Source organism: Anabrus simplex, chromosome 8, assembly GCF_040414725.1.
Source record: "Anabrus simplex isolate iqAnaSimp1 chromosome 8, ASM4041472v1, whole genome shotgun sequence".
Taxonomy (NCBI): domain Eukaryota; kingdom Metazoa; phylum Arthropoda; class Insecta; order Orthoptera; family Tettigoniidae; genus Anabrus; species Anabrus simplex.
Window position 1 is genome coordinate 31,597,532 of NC_090272.1, and position 19,552 is coordinate 31,617,083.

General features: G+C 41.3%; 1 protein-coding gene across 2 annotated transcripts in view; it reads left to right on the forward strand.

Annotated features, from left to right (window-relative positions):
- conu (Rho GTPase-activating protein conundrum) overlaps window positions 1-19,552 on the forward strand; it is a 434,374-nt gene that overhangs the window by 236,813 nt on the left and 178,009 nt on the right. For both annotated transcript variants that reach the window (XM_067153082.2, XM_067153083.2), the window contains one exon: window positions 14,804-14,857. The gene's annotated coding sequence lies outside the window, so the exon portion shown is untranslated. The remainder of the gene's footprint in view (window positions 1-14,803; window positions 14,858-19,552) is intronic.

The following is a 19,552-nucleotide window of genomic DNA, read 5'->3' on the forward strand; positions in this document are numbered from 1 at the left end:
TCCGTTACCCGTTTACTCTACGATCTGTGGTAGGTAGTATCAAGAACCGAATTAGGTTGTGTGAGTGGGGGTCATTCACTACAGATTACAATTTAAGCTGTTTAAGCACAATATCTTTTCACACAGACTGTTACAATACACACAATGAGAATAACACTCACGATAACAACGAATACCTTAGTGAAGGACATATGCAATATCTTGAACAAAGAGTTCAACACAAACGGGATGTAATGATGGTAGAGAAACGGCATGAAGCGCACAGTCTGCGGCTTGCCGAGCATTGAGGAAAGTGGGGAGGATGTGGTCGTGTCGAATGAGTGGGATCCTCACTGATTTATTAAGTAGGTTGCCACTACACACATGATTGCCAGTGGGTTTGACATTAAAAAAGTAACATTTCCCTTTGGAGAATCAAATTACGAGGGCTAGTCAATAAGTATCTGCAATCAATTTTTATAATTGATTACAAAAACAGTACACACGTTTTATTGATATTCAGCATAGTCCCCCTTATTTTAAATGCGCATGATTCACCGTTTCACAGTGTTTCTGATACCCTCTGCAAAATAGGATTTTGGTTGCGCAGCAAACCACGTATGCATCGCTTCCTTCACCTGTTGATCGGAGCTGAATCGGCGGGCTCTTAGAGCATATTTAGTGGACCAAACGGATGGTAATACGACGGGGCGAGATCGGGACTATACGCAGGACGCTCCAACACCTCGAAACGCAGCATCTGAAGAGTTTGAGCGGTGTGGGCGACGCTCATTGTCATGCAACAAAAGAACTCCTTCCGATAACCCACCGCTGCGTTTGTTGCGAATTGCAGGTTTCAGCTTGTTTACCAGCATATCACTGTAACGTTCACTGTTTACTGATTCCCTCTTTTCCTGGTAATGTTCCAGGATTGGCCCTTGAGAGTGTCAAAATACTCTGAGCATCACTTTTGCTGCAGAAGGTTGACTCTTGAATTTCTTTTTGACTGGGGATCCGGGATGCTTCCATTCCATGCTCTGACGTTTGCTCTCTGATTGGAAGTGGTGGACGCATGTTTCATCTCCAGTGATGATACGTTTCACCTTCCTTACCATGACGGTCCAGTGGGTGCTGACAGATTCTCACAACTGCGCTTCTGCTATTCAATGAGTTGTTTTGGAACCCATCTCGAACGGACTTTGTATGGTATATTATGCATGGTTTCATATGCAGAACCATGGCTAATGTGCATATGGTTTGCCACGTCATCAAAAGTCACTCATCTGTTATTCAGGATCACATCACGCACTTGGTCAATACTGGCATCAGTTACGGCTGCAGATGGACGCCGGGATCTTTCCTCATCCTTCACGCTCGCGCGACCTCTTTGAACTGCTCATTCCACTGGTAAACACTTCGCTATGGCAAAACATTGTCCCCGTATTGTGCTGAAGGTCTTCTATGAATTTCCGCTCCTGGTACTTCCTCAGATGACAATAAACGCTGTTATTCCTCGGTGCAAACAGTGTGTGGCGCGGTCATCTTTACGTGGTAACAGCACAGGCTGAAACCTACCACAGACGTAGACACACAGCGCCATAGAGCCAACCTAAGACAATTTGCAGATACTTACTGACTTCCCACGTATAAACTTGTCTTTCAGGATATATTTTTCCAGCTATTGAATAGTTTTCGAGATATATCTGTATTGAATTTGGAGTCGACAAGTGTAGGGTTCAGTGCCTCGAAAGTCAATGCAGAGCCATCGTGTGAGAATCTGTCATAAAATGTGTGACGTGATGTTATCTGGCAACCATGCAGGCTGTAATGTGAAGTACTGACGGATGGCCATGACTGAGATACATTGGGAAGTCTTTTTTTTTATCAAAGTGGCTCGTGCTGATAGATTTATTGGCACATAAAAACTCGTGCGGGCCTTAATTCCGGCACCTCGGCGTCTCCGAAAACCGTAATTGTAGTTAGTGGGACGTAAAGTCAAGTCTGATCATATTCTAGAGAACTGGACCGTCATGCTAACGAAGGTGAAACTTTCTAATACTGATCATCACTGGAGATGAAACATGGGTTCACTTCTTCGAACCAGAGAGCAAACGTCAGAGCATAGAATGGAAGCATCCCGGATCCTCAGTAGTTTCATGGTCTATGAAACTACCATGAATGAAATAATCACTACTCTAGAGCAGGGTTTCCCAAACGTTTTGTCTCTGAGGCCCATGAGCATATCGCGTGCGTGCCCAAGGAATATAATACTGCACTCATTAAACAAACAAAAAGAGTATAGGGCTTTTCATGAACAGAAACGTCTACTAGAGAGTGCAGTCGTTCATACATTCATGGAACTTCCTGGAGCTAAACACTCCACTCCATCTGATTCTCCACCCATATCATACTTCACTTTATTTTTCACTCCAAGATACTTCGCCGCCTCTGTGGTGTAGTGGTTAGTGTGATTAGCTGCCACCCCCGGAGGCCCGGGTTCGATTCTCGGCTCTGCCACGAAATTTGAAAAGTGGTACGAGGGCTGGAATGGGGTTCACTCAGCCTCGGGAGGTTAACTGAGTAGACATGGGTTCGATTCCCACCTCAGACATCCTGGAAGTGGTTTTCCGTGGTTACCCACTTCTCCAGGCAAATGCCGGGATGGTACATAACTTAAGGCCACGGCCGCTTCCTTCCCCCTTGCTTGTCTATCCCTTCCAATCTTCCCATCCCTCTACAAGGCCCCTGTTCAGCATAGCAGGTGAGGCCGCCTGGGTGAGATACTGGTCATCCTCCCCACTTGTATCCGACCCAGACTCTGAAGCTCCAGGACACTGCCCTTGAGGCGGTAGAGGTGGGATCCCTCGCTGAGTCCGAGGGAAAAACCGACCCTGGAGGGTAAACAGATAAAGAAGAAGATACTTCGGCTAGTTGATCTTCTTCAAGGGAGGGCAGTTCATGTTCAGTTTCAAAGAAGGGATATCTGATCCAACCAGATGTGGAAAGCATGGTCTGAGTGTGTCACAATTACATCACATACTTCCGCTGCTGACTTGTACTATCGATCGGCCAAGTTCCATATACTGTATGTAAATTATACAACAGTAATAATTTCGTGTGGGTACTTCTAGCCGAGTGCAGACCTTGTATGGCAGACCCTCCGATGATGACGGGCGACATCTGCCATGTGTAGGTAACTGCGTATTATTGTGGTGGAGGGTAATGTGTGTGGGATGTGAGTTGCAGGGATGTTGGGGACAGCACAAACACTCAGCCCCGAGCCATTGAAATTAACCAATGAAGGTTAAAATCCCTGACCCGACTGAGAATCGAACCCGGGACTCTCTGAACCGAAGGCCAGTACGCTTGGCCTCTTCTCGAGGTGGTGCAGCTCTTTTCAGGCACACCCCCAATGGGAGTGAGCTGCATGTACCATTTTAACCACATACCAGCCCTGCTGCCATTTTTAAATTTGTGGCAGTACCGGGAATCGAACCCGGCCCCCAAGGACGACGGCTAACAACATTAACCGTTACGCTACGGAGGCGGACACACAACAGTAAAGACATAGTTGATCTGGAGCAGGGATGGTCAACCTATGCCATGCCACGTGAACATAATAATGTAATACCACAAGCAATACATATCTTACAGTGTTTCACCTGTAAGAAATACATATCGAAAATATAAATACTACTTCCATCCGGACGTGCAAATGCAACACTGCTACACTGATAGGTCCGAAAGTCAAGCGAGATAAGTGTCCTTTTTTGGTGTTTTTGTATACGAACCTCGCGAACATCTTTCCGGTGCCGAAAAGAACAAGAACTTTACAAAGTTAGTGACCCGATTTTTCAAGAACAGTGGACAAGCGAATACGGACTGATAGAAAGATGTGTTGCCTGTGTTCCAGAACAGTTGTATCCCTCACATTTAATGTAAAGCGCCATTTCGTGGATAATTCAAATGTTTGTTCCATGCCAAATGAAGAAGAAGAAGAAGAAGAAGAAGAAGAAGAAGAAGAAGAAGAAGAAGAAGAAGAAGAAGAGAGTTCGTGTCACACAATATCGAACATTACACAAAACAAGGTTGTTTTGTATCATCTTTCCGGCCAAGGAAATATTTCAATCTGTATCCCAAAGAACATTAGTGCGGCTGTTTCCATCTGTCTCACTGCATAGTACAGCATGCATGGAAAACCGCTTTCTCACGGAGAGTTCTTGAAAGAAACTTCCTTATTGATGTTCGACACGTTTTTTGAAAACGTCCCTAACAAACAACATATAATTAACAGAATGAAAGGAACTCCAGCCAGCTGAACTGCTGTCAAGGATACAAAAATAAGAATGAGTGAAGAAGTTTCGGAGCAATTGAAAGCTAATTTGGATAACTCGCAGATGTATGCAGTATATTTTGATGAAAGCATGTATGTGACCTTACAACCAAGGATAGCTGTTTTTTTTTTCTGATTGCCTTGTGGAAATGTGATGAGGCAGAAATTACTTCAATTGTTGAGCATACAAAGTATGAGAACATGGAAAGATAATGAAGATAATGGAGGAACTGAAGTCCATTGGCAATATTAGTATTTTTGATGTTTATATCTAATAATATTTATCTTTTTACAATTTATTTTATGTCGCACCGACACAGATAGGTCTTATAGCGACGTTGCGATAGGGAAGGCTTACGAGTGGGGAGGAAACCGCCGTGGCCTTAATTGAGATACAGTCACAACATTTGTCTGGTGTGAAAATGGGAAATCACGCGAAACCATCTTCGAGGCTGCCGACATTGGGGCTCGAACCTACTATCTCCCGGTTGCAAGCTCATAACTGCGCAGCTAAATAAATAATAAATAAGCCAGTAAATTAATGAAATAAATAACATATTATGAAACATAATTGGGAATTTGGGAAGGTAGTTGCGGGGGGGGGGGGGTGGGTGTTGTAGGTTGTAGCCATTCCTTAAAGGAAAATAACAAGTGGCACAGTCAACAGTTGGTAATAATAAACCATACTTAAAATGGCACACTTGTTGGAAAAGGTTCGCTATCCCTGCTCCAGAGTATGGCGAGATGAAGGCTCTTTCATAAAATAAACTTCTATATGTCTCTCTCATGGCCATCCATCAGTACTTCACATCACAGTCTGCACGGTGATGCAAGTGTAATGTAGTAGTATAACTTGAAAACAATCCTCTAAACCCATGGGTAAATGGTGAAAATATCGAGCTCGATCAGTAGATGTTATAATAATAATAATAATAATAATAATAATAATAATAATAATAATAATAATAATAATAATAATAATAATAATAATATTATTATTATTATTATTATTATTATTATTATTATTATTATTATTATTTGTGAGGTGTGGCTGTGAAGTTGTTTAAGTTTATTATTATTTACGTAGTTATGTACGGACTTTATTCGGTATAAATCGTGGTCGTATCATTTATTAGTGTGTTGTATGAACTGTCTTATATCACGACACGTCTGCTGTATATATGTTAATATCACTTTATTTAATGTGAGAACACGTAACTGATAGTATATAATTTATAATTACCTGTAAATATGATGTATAAATCCAATGTAATGTAGTGCAACACAGGGTAATAGTCTATAACAACACACCTTTGTCACTAGAGTTTTACAGAACATTCTATCCATTTGTACATAGGTTATTGGAGACTCGAGAAGATACGAGAAAAACATGTCATACTTTTCTAGAAGCCTGGCCTAGCAAGGTATAGAGAGAGAGACTGTCTTGGGTAGTAGAATAGACTTGTTAGTGAAAGTCGCTGGTCGAATTCAGTGTGTGAACTCGTGTTGTGATTTTGTTGTGTTGGTGGTTGGTTGACATGCTAATGTAGCAGTCAAGTGTTTGTTCAGAATGGCGGTTCATTAATGTGTATAATCTGTATATAATTTTCAAATGCAACAGTGTGCACGATTGACATCATCTGTGTGCGTCTTTGTTGCCAGGCAACATCGCGTCACACCATTTTTATCGCTAATTTCACCACGTAAAATTTCAGGTGATCTCGAGTCATAAGACATTTATGTCAAAATCACTCCCGTGTCGCTCAGATTCGACGTAAAACTGTAGGTACACTGCCATGATGACTATATCAAGTCACGTAAACTAGAGGCTTGCTTTTTCTGGAGAATGTTTCTGTTTAACAAAACTCCTCCGCTTTGTACTTCACAAGAAAGATCTAGTGGCAGACCCAGCCATCCGTAACGACCGGCAGCGACGATGTTACAGCCAAACACTGGTTTCTTTAAGGCCCTCCGCAGATGGCACAGTAGTTAGAAAGGTAAGATGAACACCGGAATTGCTGCACAGGCGTGAGAAGCTATTTGATATTCAACTCCAGTATTTGAAGTGAACTAGAATATCAATACTGTGACACGGTTTAAGAGTACAGTCACCCTTTTTTTGTTAACTAACATAACATTTGAAAATAACTTTTAAAATCTAAATCACAGAAACATTTTTTTTTTGCACTGCAAATGAAGAACCGTCTGCATGTATGTTATTGTTTACTTCTTTACGTTTAGCGTTCGATGTCTTCCTTTATAAGCTGCACGGTACCGGGCGAGTTGACCGTGCGGTTAGGGGCGCGCAGCTGTGAGCATGCATCCGGGAGATAGTGGGTTCGAATCCCACTGTCGGCAGCCCTGAAAGTGGTTTTCCGTGGTTTCCAGTTTTCACACCAGGCAAATGCTGGGGTTGTACCTTAACGCCACGGCCGCTTCCTTCCCACTCCTAACCTTTCCTATCCCATCGTCGCCATAAGACCTACCTGTGCCGGTGCGACTTAAAGCCACTAGCAAAAAAAAAAAAAATTGCACGGCACAGATTCTCTGTTATCGTCATATGCTACATATTAAGTATTTTTGTATTCTGCCACCACATAAAAATTGGTTATGCAACACTGTTCTTGTGAGATTGACGAGTTATTTTATAACTAATGTTAGTACTATTTTTTTTGTGTATTGAAGATGGTTGTTTGACCATGGAATTATGTAACACACACTTCCTTCTTAATGTAAGGTTGTAAAATACATCCTCTATTTTTTATTATCTATTTTACCGCCCACTTCTCTTTCGTAACCTTAATTGCAGATCTTGTTATTTACTTCTGCAGTCACCTTTCTTTCTTGTCTATTTACATACTGGCTGGACGTAATGTAATGTACCCTAGCGTGCAGAAAGTCTGTGCCGTATAGGAAGGGTGGTGAAATATCATAGTCCCGCTATCAACCTCCCTCCCGCAGGGCTGAGTGGCTCAGACGGCCTTCTGATACCAACTTGGCAGGTTCGATCCTGGCTCAGTCCGGTGGTATTTGAAGGTGCTCAAATACGTCAGCTTCTTGGCGGTAGATTTACTAGCACGTACAAAAATACTCGTGCGGGACTGAATTTGGGCACCTCAGCGTCTCCGAAAACCGTAAAAGTAGTCAGATAGGTCTTATGGAGGTGACATTATTATTATTATTATCATTATTATTATTATTATTATTATTATTATTATTATTATTATTATTATTATTATTATTATTATTATTATTGAAATATCCTTTTCGACAACTGAGGAACGGGACAAGTAGGATAACAAGCTGTACAGACTTCAGCTGATTTGAGCTGGAAACACACTGTATTTCGTAAGGAGAGTCACTTCTTGGCCTGCACACAGATGGCGGTATATTATTTAATTAAGTGTAACCCGAGCTTTTCGTTAATTGTATGAGTGGCGCGATGCAATCGCGTGTTTGTAATTAGTTAGCTGTGGAACTACATGCTGCACACTCAGACAATGAGGAACGTTATGTTTCTCTCTTTGACCGTTGTTCTTATCCAGGGTGTCCCAGAATGAATGGTCAATATTCAGGAATAAGATAGCAACGAGCATTTGAATCATTTGGACAGATGCCCAGTTCCGAATGGTTTCTGAGAATAGAACACATTTAATGTACATTTATTTTTCGCGTGGTGGCGCGTACATATAAATCTTAGCCACGCAACGTCTTTGACGTTTATTTCTAGCCCAGCCTACCACTTTGCTCGCGATGTCTTTCTGCCATGAAGCTAGCCTGCTGAACACTGTGTTGTCTATGGTGTAGTGTGAGTGAAGTAGTGCGAGGGATTGAGAGTGTGTTTGTTCACGCGCCACACTAATGAAGAATATGCAGATATTGCGTATGTTTACGCCTTCTGCGACGCCAGTGCTCCTGCTGCTGTCGACGAATACCGAGGGCGCTTTCCGACACGTCGAATTTTTGATCGTAGAGTGTGTTTACCAGAGTTTTCAGCACATTGCGTGAAACAGGTATTCTTCCAAGTTCTCAATTTTCTTATGAACACGTAGTTGAACAACCTGTGCAGGAACAGGTGTAATGTTGTCCTACTACCAGCACACGGCGACCTTCTGCACGTACCAACGTCCCACGAACACGTGTCTGGCCAACATTACATGTGGAGAACGTATACCCATTTCAAAACGTCAAAGAAGTTGTGTGGGTAAGACACATGAGTGCGCGCCACTAGCCCAAAAACAAATGTACATTAAATGTGTTCTATCTCGGAAATAGGGCATTCGCCAATATCAAGTTTTCTTGCTTCAAATGATCGCGTCTGTCATGTCCCTGAATATTGACCATTCCTCCTCGGACACTGTATAAACCCATCAGTCGCACCATATTTCTCTATATTGACATTTGTTTGGAAATTTTCTTTTAGTCTTACATTCTGCTATAATCATGTGGTTCTCAATATCTTTCACTCTAATCGCTAGTTTCTTGCTCGGCGTATCTTCATTCTGAACCTCTCTACCCCAGTAGTGCCCCATTCTTATTCCGTAACTTTCATATTGCCCAGTAATCATGCTTTAAATGTTTCAACTGATGTTAGTATGCTAAATTCAGTATTTCCTTGCCGTTTCCGCTTCTAAACCTTAACCAATAATGTATTACCTTTCTACCTTCTAACTCCACTATTAGCGCTGTCCGACTCGTTGGCTGAACGGTCAGTGTACTGGCCTTCGGTTCAGAAGGTCCCGGATTCGATTCCCGGCCGGGTCGGGGATTTTAACCGTAATTGGTTAATTCCAATGGCAACGGGGGCTGGGTGTGTGTGTTGTCATCATCATCATTTCATCCTCATCACGACGCGCAGGTCGCCTACGGGTGTCAAATAAAAGACCTGCATCTGGCGAGCCGAAGCCGTCCTGGGATATCCCGGCACTAGAAGCCATACGACATTTCATTTCACTATTAGCGCTGCACATTCTGGTAGATCCATTATTATTTTGTAGAATTTATTACTTATTACATCTAATTCTGCTCCGTGTAATGCTCTGTTTTACGAATTAGGGTGGAATGATTCATATATTATGACGACTTCACACCCGCCCTGATCAGTTGTGATACGGAAAATGGTTCTCGCTTAACTTATTTGACTGGAGAGTTTGCTGTTGCCTTTAGGACTTCAGGAATTACACAGATCCAACTACTTGATAGGCACCCTGTAGATCGGAGCGAACAATTGGATTGAGGCACAAGCTGACTGGGAGTGCGGTGAGTGTTCCTAATTATTTCACCTGATGTGAATGTTGCAGTTTTCTATTTCGTTAGGTTGTGTAAATCGTTCTATATCGAGACTTCTGGAGTGCAGAATTCACATCCCGCTGGTCCACGGCTTCCACCCGTGTAAGATGTGGAAGGAGGTCTAGCTCGGAGCACTCGTAGTGAGGTCAGCGTGGAGAACTTAGATTGGCTCTTTAGTATTTCCTCACGAGCGATTTTACAGCAGCTGGGAATTTGTTTTACAATTTATGGCCTGCTTGAACAATGAACACGCCCACTACATTCCAGTGATCGATCCGTTATCTCATCTGCAGGTCTTTGCCTCATCGTGACCAGCCATCAAGAGGGCGTGCGGTAAGCACATAGTAGTAGACTTTTACAACCCACATCTTGTTTGAGCATTAGCTTACGCCTCGCCGTTCTCTTGTTCTGTGTGCAGTGCATGTGTCACCAACCTGGAGGTTGGCTGGATCCTCAAAATGCACTACGCTGACTAGGAAAGAGTTTCTCTTGCAGCAGGCCGATTGCAGTGGAACTCGACAGGCTGATCAATTAAAACATCAGAACATCGCGGTACGCCGGCCGTTGTTACATAGAGCATGACAATACATTTTCTCCGGGAGATGACAAAGCATAGAACCATAGGTATATTTTGGCCTTAGAAGGTGAGAAAGCTTTCCCGTGGAGCGGAGAAAATGTCAGTGCGTCTGTGATGTAGTACAGGAGTACGGACGATCAGTTAAGTATTTTCCAGGAAGAACAAAATGATTACTGATAGAATGAAACAAAGTTGATTTACACATTAATGCACAGACATATGTTTTAGTTATACCCAGCAAACCGAGGAAGTGGCTGCGCGGTTTGGGTTCGAACGCCACTGTCGGCATCTCTGAAAGCGGTTTTCCGTGGTTTCCCCATTTTAACACCAGGCCACGATCGCTTCCTTACCACACCTAGCTCTTTCCTATCGTATCGTCGCCATAAGACCTATCTGAGTCGGTGCGACGAAAAGCAAATTTTTAACAAATACATTTTAAGAAAGTAGTAGACGGTAATGTGACAAGTACGAAATCTACTGTTGGGTTGTTAACCACTATAGAAGGAATGCCATGGTTCTGCTTTACTAGTGATTTCTACGATTGTGAGCGGCTGATGACTTAGATTTTGTACCACTTTACAAAATGAGCATTATCCCAGTAATTAAGGCATAGCGAATTGCATCCACTGATTGTTCATTTTTACATCCTAATTCGTTGTAGATTCTAGTCAGTGAATACAGTGTCAGTTTTCATTTCGTTAAAACTCGTACCATTAGGGGCCGATGACCTAGCTGTTAGGCACCTTTAAACAACAAACATCATTATCATGAAAATTATATTTTTCCCATTACATTTTAGTCATTTTAGCATTTCGAGTAATTTGAAATTTACTGTACAAAATAATTTGTTCTTAAATTTCTCATCGTTAACCTTCGACGTCTTGGAGGGAAAGAGTGTATATCTTTGCATTTAATGAAAAGACGCCTTACCTAGGTACTTAAAGGATTAGCTTTTGCTTAATGTTAAGAAAATCACCAGCTGTGACGTATAGTGTAGGGTGTATTTGTAAGTACTGGAGAGGTGAGAAAGTACTTCATTGAGCACTGGATCAACTGTAGTAGAACTGAAAAAGTTATTTTTTTTTCTTTTTCATTTTTGCTTCCATGCGATTACTAGAAGTGACTATTAGAATTTTGTATCGAGAATTAAATTACGAGTAAAAATTGTATTTAGAAAGTAACAATTACAAGTTAATGTTACTAGAAATGTGTGTTACAAGTAATTCGTTTACTTCTACCCAGTTACTTCCCTACTCCAATAAGAACTGATCATGTTATAAGGGTCACGAGCGGACTTCAGGTAGAAGTTAGCAGAATTAAGATGGATCTGCAGCACGCCCCACTGTGTTGTGCGGAGTGAGGTGTCAGCCACTGTATTTATTTGTTCAGTACATGATGCCTGAATTGTCCTAGTGGTATGTCCTGACATTGTCTTGCTGGCAGTGTCGGAACACCGGCTGTCGTAGCCGGGCGCATGTAAACATGGAGCAGAGACGCAGCCCACAGGTGTGGGCCACACCCTGCATAGTGCGCGCCACGGTCAAGGTGAGACACGCGCTAGACGTAACCTTGGTGCTTGCTTGTGCCCCCCCCCCCCCGTGTTTAGCACCTAAAAATCTCCCAAATATGGTCTTAAAAGTAGCTAAATATGACCAAACATATGTAGCATACTTCCAGTGAATGATTTTTGCCACTATTTCTTTGCAGGATATTATGGTACTACAGCCCTCGAAGGGCCTTGGCCTACCGAGCGACCGCTGCTCAGCCCGAAGGAAGTGTCGTGTGGTCAGTACGACTATTCCTCTCGGTCGTTATTCTTGGCTCTCTAGATAGGGGCCGCTATCTCACAGTCAGATAACTCTTCAGTTCTAACACGTAGTCTGAGTGGACCTCCAACCAGCCCTCAGATCCAGGTAAAAATCCCTGACCTGGCCGGGAATCGAATCCGGGGCCTCCGGGTAAGTGGCAGGCACGCTACCCTTACACCACGGGTATTATTGCACTACTTTAGTGAATTTCCTTACAGTATCATAAATCCATTATCAATACGCAATATATTTTTAATTGTTGTTCCAGTCTTACAGATCGGTGACAGAGACCACATTGCTACTCCTCCATTGAAAATCGCATTATTTATCGGAATTCAGAATGTATTGACATTCCTTATGGGCGCAGAATATTTAAATGAAGTAGATTATAGGGGAGAACTCATAGTCCTTATTCCCCGTGTTTAAGGTAGTAATAATGAGCGATAAGTTCTGACAGTTCTTAGAGGGAGGTCAGTTTACTGCCTGTCTGGATGGGGAGAAGGGAGTAGGTTTTTTGTTGTCATGGAAACGTGGGCGGGTCCACTGAGGTTGCCATGGAGATAAGGCTGCTGGACGGCTAGTGTTGCCAAACCTGTCACTTTTGAGCTGTGTACAACAGAACACAGCGGTCTGAACGAACGAACAAGTGAGCCAGAAGCGAAGGGAAGGAGAAATACAGGAATTTGGCAACACCGGGCAATGGTCCTCCCTCCATGACCCCATTTCATAAAGCTCCACAGGTGGGACAATTTCGACAGTTATGTCAGATCTGTCAAATTTGTAAATATGTCATTACAATTTTCTGTTTCACAAAAGTTACAGGTTTCCCTTACTTGACAGTAACTTGTAAAACTTTAAGAACTTTTTTTCATAAACGCGGCAGTTGTATGTCAGTCCTAGTAAGCTTCCTGTATTATGCTCTAGATGGCTCTGAAGAGCGATGCGATACGATGACTAGTCGTTGAAATTGAAGGTTTGGTTAATCATTTGCCTAAAAATCCGGTGTCGTCTCATTTAAATTTCTTCACTACTCTCACTACTGTTGTTAATCACAGTTCATTATCCACCAGGGAATTTAAAGCACAAAATATTCACGAAAATAAACTCCCAATTTATATACATTACAGGTTACCTGTCACTTCTGCAATGACAATTCTACAAATTTGTAATTATGTCAAAAAGTAATTACATATATTTGTTTCATAACACTAGATGAAGCCTACAATTTGACAAATGTCAGTCCAGAAGAGTTATGAAACAGATATTTGTAAAATTGTCGTTAAATCTACAAATTTGTGATGTCAAATTGTAACTGTTATGAAATAGCGCCCAGGCTTATCTGTCACAATGCTGCTTTGAATATTACGAGTATAGCAGTCTCGCTATGTTGTTGGACATTAAAACGCCTTTCCTTTAACTTCGGACACTTTGGAGAAGAGGATTTTTCCTTGGGTAGGTAAGGATTCCTCCTCTTTTAACACAATTAATTCAACTCGTATACTTCACTTTCTTAAGGTATCCTTATAAACTCTATCGTTGTTAATGTAACTATGAAGCCTTCAGAATTGCCCCTGTTGACCTTTTTAAGAAAGTCGATGGGAGAAAGGTAATTTAGGCGCTACCTGAACTGTCAGGAGTTACAAGTGCTAAGACAGATAAGTCCTTGACCCTTAACGAGAATGACATTCCAGTGGACATAAATACCCGCCCTGCAAGTCTTGCTCTAAAGGAAAATTTTCTAAAGCTAGTGATGTATCCTCATTGTCGAACTATTCAGCTTTGAGGCCCGAACTTCAAGTTTTGCCACAATGCGACAAACACAAACAAACAACATCGGACATCACATTCAAAGTGCAGTGCATTTTCCTGTGCAAATCATGACGTTAAACAACTAAATTATAGAAGTATGATCAAGACAATGAAAACGGTAAAACATGCATTTATTTATTTTATGAAGTAAGGTTGAAACTCAGAACGTCCAGTTCGTGCTTAACTCCAACAAATAGCCAAAACGGAAGACGAGGAAAAACGGACATCCGAACGCCAGGGATCAGTCTCGTACACTTGTTGGTCCAGTGAGGAGAAGGGGAGCGATGCGAGACTGAGTTGGGACCCCAAATTATTTCTTACATTTCTCTTACACTTGTACTGCTGTGCTCGTGCGGCGATGATGATTACGGACGCCAATTTCAAGACCTTGCCGAGTGTGTTGGGGTCAGGCACGAAGGACAAGGTGCCCATCGTTTCCTATTCCCGATATCATCAGCAAATCAAGGCTTCTTCAGTGTTCTCAACAACAGCGATATGAGCAAGGCTGTCTATTTTTTGTGTTGGAAATAAATTAATATTTCGAGAAAAAGAAACAGGTATGAATCACTGGGAATAAGAACTAAAAATGCACGACACTGCTAAAATAGTACTTAAGATTCTGAGAAGTACTGAACAAATAAGTTGCTCCCCTATCGTTCATTATAAGTTATCATCTTGAAAAGTATGTTTTTCATAATTACCTATACACCCCCCTTAACTCTAATGAAAAACACAAGGAATTCTTATCCTACGAAGAGTACGGGTATTGATGAGGGTCATAAATGTTTGTGTATACATAAATCACCAGCGAAGTGCTTCGCAGCCGAGACCTGCTAACGGCCCGGCCCGTCCGCTCCTTGCCTTGAGTTTATTATTTTGTGTTACTTACTGTAATACGAAATATGTATCGCTGTTTTAGGGACCAGGGCTTAGTTCAACGTGAGCCTGTATCATCTTTCGCTTATCTCATACTTGTCTTTCTAATAGGTTACTCATTTTTTGTTTCAGAAACTCCTGGATATTGCGTGGGGGATATTGTGGTTCAACAGGCGTTTTGTCTAGGTAAGTACTTCTTTGATGTAGTTATTTTGAATTCTTTCCTTTCGGTGGAATTTTTAAAATATTTTGATATCACAGTATATGGTTTCTTGTTCCTGTGCTACTGTGGATGCAGCCGTAGTCTCCCATAGAATGGCGAATGTTGACGTCGTCTACATTCGGATCCCTACAAGCATCTCGGGCTAGGTGCTGCGGCCGTACACGTCGACTACATTTTTTAAATATATAATTTTTATAATTTGCTTTACGTCGCACCAACGCAGATAGATATCACGGCGACGATAGGATAGGAAAGGCCTAGGAGTGGGAAGGAAGCGGCCGTGACTTTAAGGTACAGTCGCAGGATGCCTGGTGTGAAATTGGAAAAGCGGGATAAAACATATTCAGGGGTTCTAACCACTATCTCCCGCATGCATGCTCACAGCTGCGCGCCTCTAACCGCACGGCTAACTCGCCCGGTATCTAAAGTTGTAAACGAACCGAATGTTACAAATTATTTTCTTTACTGATAAGGTTCGAGGTCGCTATAGCGTGTTGTCCAGTGGATTCATATGTAGCATCAGTGACAACTTAAAGCAGAAGAAAGCACAGTAGTAGTGTGTTATTGTCTTGGGAGAATAATCCCTTAATTAGGATGTGCGCCAAAAAATAGATATTTTTTCAAAATGTATTTCGTATTTATTAGTACAGATCGCGATCCACGTGTTCCTGAATAGAAAAGCAAAGTCATCTCCGTACAGGCCATGAAGGCCCTTGGAGGGGTGAAAGGTAAAGGCTTCCACTATCTGTAACCTCAGTACTTGGTGGGGTAGAGTGATTATCTCTACGCGCGGCAGCCTTTGCCCCCAGGAATTAACCTGGCACTCATTTTTTGCGTAGGCTGAGTGAATCTCAGGGCCATATTCACCTCCGGAAGTAGAAATCTTATTTCTTAAATTTTATGACTTCCTGACAGGGATTCGAACCCACGTCCTTCCGGGCGAACTGAGCACGCAGCCCTCCGTGTTCCTGAATGGTAACACTTTTATCTGTTGCTTCTTCCGAATTGTGAAATAATTTTCCTTCACACTTTTGATGGCCTTATCTTTGGCTTTCTAACATTTGAAGTGAATATCACTCACATAAATAAAAGGTAACAAGCTCGTACTGTGTATGCCATTACCTCCCCCACTCAGCGCAAGCCCATCCGGAATAGAGGAAACGTCTCGCCGCTCTCTAGGGATATGGGTAAGGGTTGTAGAAGGTTACTTTATATCAGAATTTTTAACCGAGTATTGAACCTTCTTTTATTTGAGGGTTCTCGTTTATTGAAGGTTCCTATGATATTCAAATATCTTTAAAACCCAATGTAAATGCATACACATTACTAAATCATATCACAGGAGGAAGAAAAATGGCTTAAAACAAGACATTATTATAGGTAATTGCTGTAAATGACAAAATAATAATGCAAAGCTGAAAACATGACCTAAAATTAAAAAATGGCAACAAAGACGAAAAATATTTAATTGAATAGGCATTTCTGTAATCAGGTGGCCATGATCAATATAAGTTCGCTCTGTGTACGATCCACCACTTACGTTGATCTGGGCGCTGTTCATAATGAATTATTTAATTCCCTCTCGCGCCTTCTCTACGATCTCGTTAATGGTTTCACCCGTTAAAACTGTTGATGATTTCCTCCAACTTCAGCTGAATCAAGAATAAGAACGTTCTAATCATACGTAGACTCACCGGTCCACTAATCTGAGAAGGCTTGTTCATCACGGCCGCCTGCTGCATGACCTTGCTGTCCATTCCAAAGCCCCCTAGGGCAGGTACTTCCTCCATCACGGAAAGATGAAAGCTATTACGCGCGTCCTCACTAATCTTTTGTTGCTGATGTAATCCGATGTTATTAGTCACAAACCAGTATTCTGAAACAGTTTTTTACCGGTTAAGAGATACATAAATGTAGTGTAGCTTCCGGTCAGAACTAAGTGCCATTTCCTTATGGCTCTAAAACTTGATATAAAAACTGCCCACGTTAAAACCGTATTCAAATCACGCAATTTCTTTGTCTCTATCTTCACTAGTCTGCATGAGCTGTGTGAACAGTTTTCTCCGCCAGGTTTGTCGCGGACATACTCCCGAGAGAAAGATATGTTTTAAGGGGGTACTAACCACCATAGTAAGCTTTTGACAAGAGTTACCCGTATATTGGCGGTTTTCCTGGCTGCCTTTCGTTGTTTTTCGTTTTAAAATGGTTAAAGATACGTTACACACTTCATGGCTTTTCTTATGTACTGTATAAAATAGGACGTGATTAGTGTTTTAGACCTACATACGAGATAAGTCAATAGTATGAAAAAGTTATTTGCGAAGTTAATGGATAGGTACGGAGTTAGCTCAATGAATTTTCACGAGCTTGTCAGGAATAACCAGAAATATGAAAATACTCCTTTCTAATCTAGCATGTCACGCTCTCCAGTAGATTTTTTTTTATTAATGGGAAAATTTCGTCATAAAATTCCGGATATTTTCATGTTTTAGGAAGTATTGTTCAAATCTCTTATGGCCTAATTTTCTTATTGACCGGCTGAGAATTATTTGAAGATCAACATGTGCGTTGTGCTTACTAACAGCCATGCCTATGGAGGTCATCTGGAACGGTACCTTTCTGGCCCGTGGAATGAGTGAAATACATACATTTCTTAATATTGAACGATATTTTCTGTTTTCTAGACACTCCCTTGCCAAAGGATTCAATGCAGAGCATGTTCTCCCTGTAATTTCTGCCCCCTCCCCCCCCCCCCAAATCTCTAAAATTAATATCACAATTTGAATGAGGAAACCCAAGGATGAAGTACTTACGAGAAAGTGACAGGATCTGCTCAAGAAATCGTCCAACAGTGAATCATCTATCAAGTTGTTCTCTTTACTACTACGAAGGATTTGAGGTAAGACGTGCCTTAATTCTGTGAATTTTTTAGGAAGCGCAGTAAAACCTGATTTATTACCGGGAATGTTGTCTTAAAACTGCATCTCACGGACAATACCTGTTTGAAATAAACATTTCACTTTAAAAAAATATTGGTATACTTTGTAATTATTAAACACCTGCCGCGCTGACTGGCTCAGGCGGTTTAGGCGCTGGCCTTCTGAGCCCAGCTTGGCAGATTCGAACCTGGCTCAGTCCGTTGGTATTTGCAGTTAGATTCACTGGCACATAAAAGAACTATCGAACTAAATTTCGGCACCTCGGCGTCTTCCAAAACCGTAAAAGTAGTTAGTGGGTCGTAAACTAATAATATTATTATTTACAATAATTTAATGATTTGGATTTTTAAAAATGGATAACGCAGGTAATACGTCTTTTAGCCTTTCATACATGTTGATTTAGCAAATAAATTAGGGAGGGAAAACTCAAGTATTCAGGTGAAAGAAACTCTTTATTAATAAATTGTATCGGAAATTATAAATTATAGGTATGGCAGGTGGTAACACATATTTAAATATTTTACATTTGTTAAATATTTTGCTTAAAAAAATGTACAAAAATTGAAATGATTAAGTCCACTTCTTCTTCGGGTTTCTTGTAACAAAGTCCTACTTTTCTGTATTATTCTGAAGTACCACTGTGTTGTTACCTATGGCGGAGAAAATGTTGGATAAGGAGAATTTTGTTATGAAACCCAAACATTCATGCTTATTTTAAATGGGAACGTGCCGTCAGACAGAGGTCAGACTCTTGTTGCTCGACACAGTCATTCTAGCCTGGATTTTAAGCTATATTATGTTGAGTGCAATCTTAATGAAGAGAATAACGAGTATATTCTACCGTGCACAGCGGTTATGCAATGAGCTTCGCATAAACACTAGGAGTATGGCCCATCAGAACCCCTAGAATTTATGTTCCTCTCATTACATTACGGAAGAGCGGTCTGACCGACACTCCCTAATAACCAAGGCTGCAAATCCAGAGTCTATACAGTGGTCGTATGAGTTTTCCACAAAGGATTTCGATTTTAAACTTGCATTTGTAATGTTTGTTAGTCGAGGTGTAGCTATAAACCTGTTCTACGTAGAAAGGAGGGCTCTGATACGGAATGTACATTTGTGAAGTGCTTAGCCATTTACTAAAGACAGAGAGGGTCGCCGGTTTAGCCACTAAGTGGATAGACCTAGTATTATGTTTGCTGCAAATTTTCGAAAAGCCTATCAGTTGAATTTTGGCCACTTTCTTTCCCTAATTTGGCTGTTTCTAGCCACATTTACCTTAGATGTTTGACTTGTGATTCTCAGTGCAGTTACAGGTGTTAATATTGCTCGTTGTTGCATTTTATGAAATAAAATTATAATAAAAGTAATTGAACATCCCTCCTTCATAAACAACCACCAAAAATTCCTATACGGCTTTTCTCATTTGTTCGTCTTCCTTAATTCAGTGGAGAATGAAATGAAAATTTCCGCTTTGTCAGATGACACCAAGAAAATATATATTTTTACAAAAAAAAGTTATATAAATTCAAAAACGGCTGCCTGACAACGTCGAAATGCTCCGAAAAATATGACTACAAAGTGTGGATGAACTCTTAAAAAGAGCCTGTGACAGACTTAGTTGTAGGATTTGAAAGAAGTGTTATCAAAATTTTGAATTGTGTTCAGACGTACGGAAAAAGTATTGTTTTTCAGATGCTTTTCCATTTGTGTGATCAA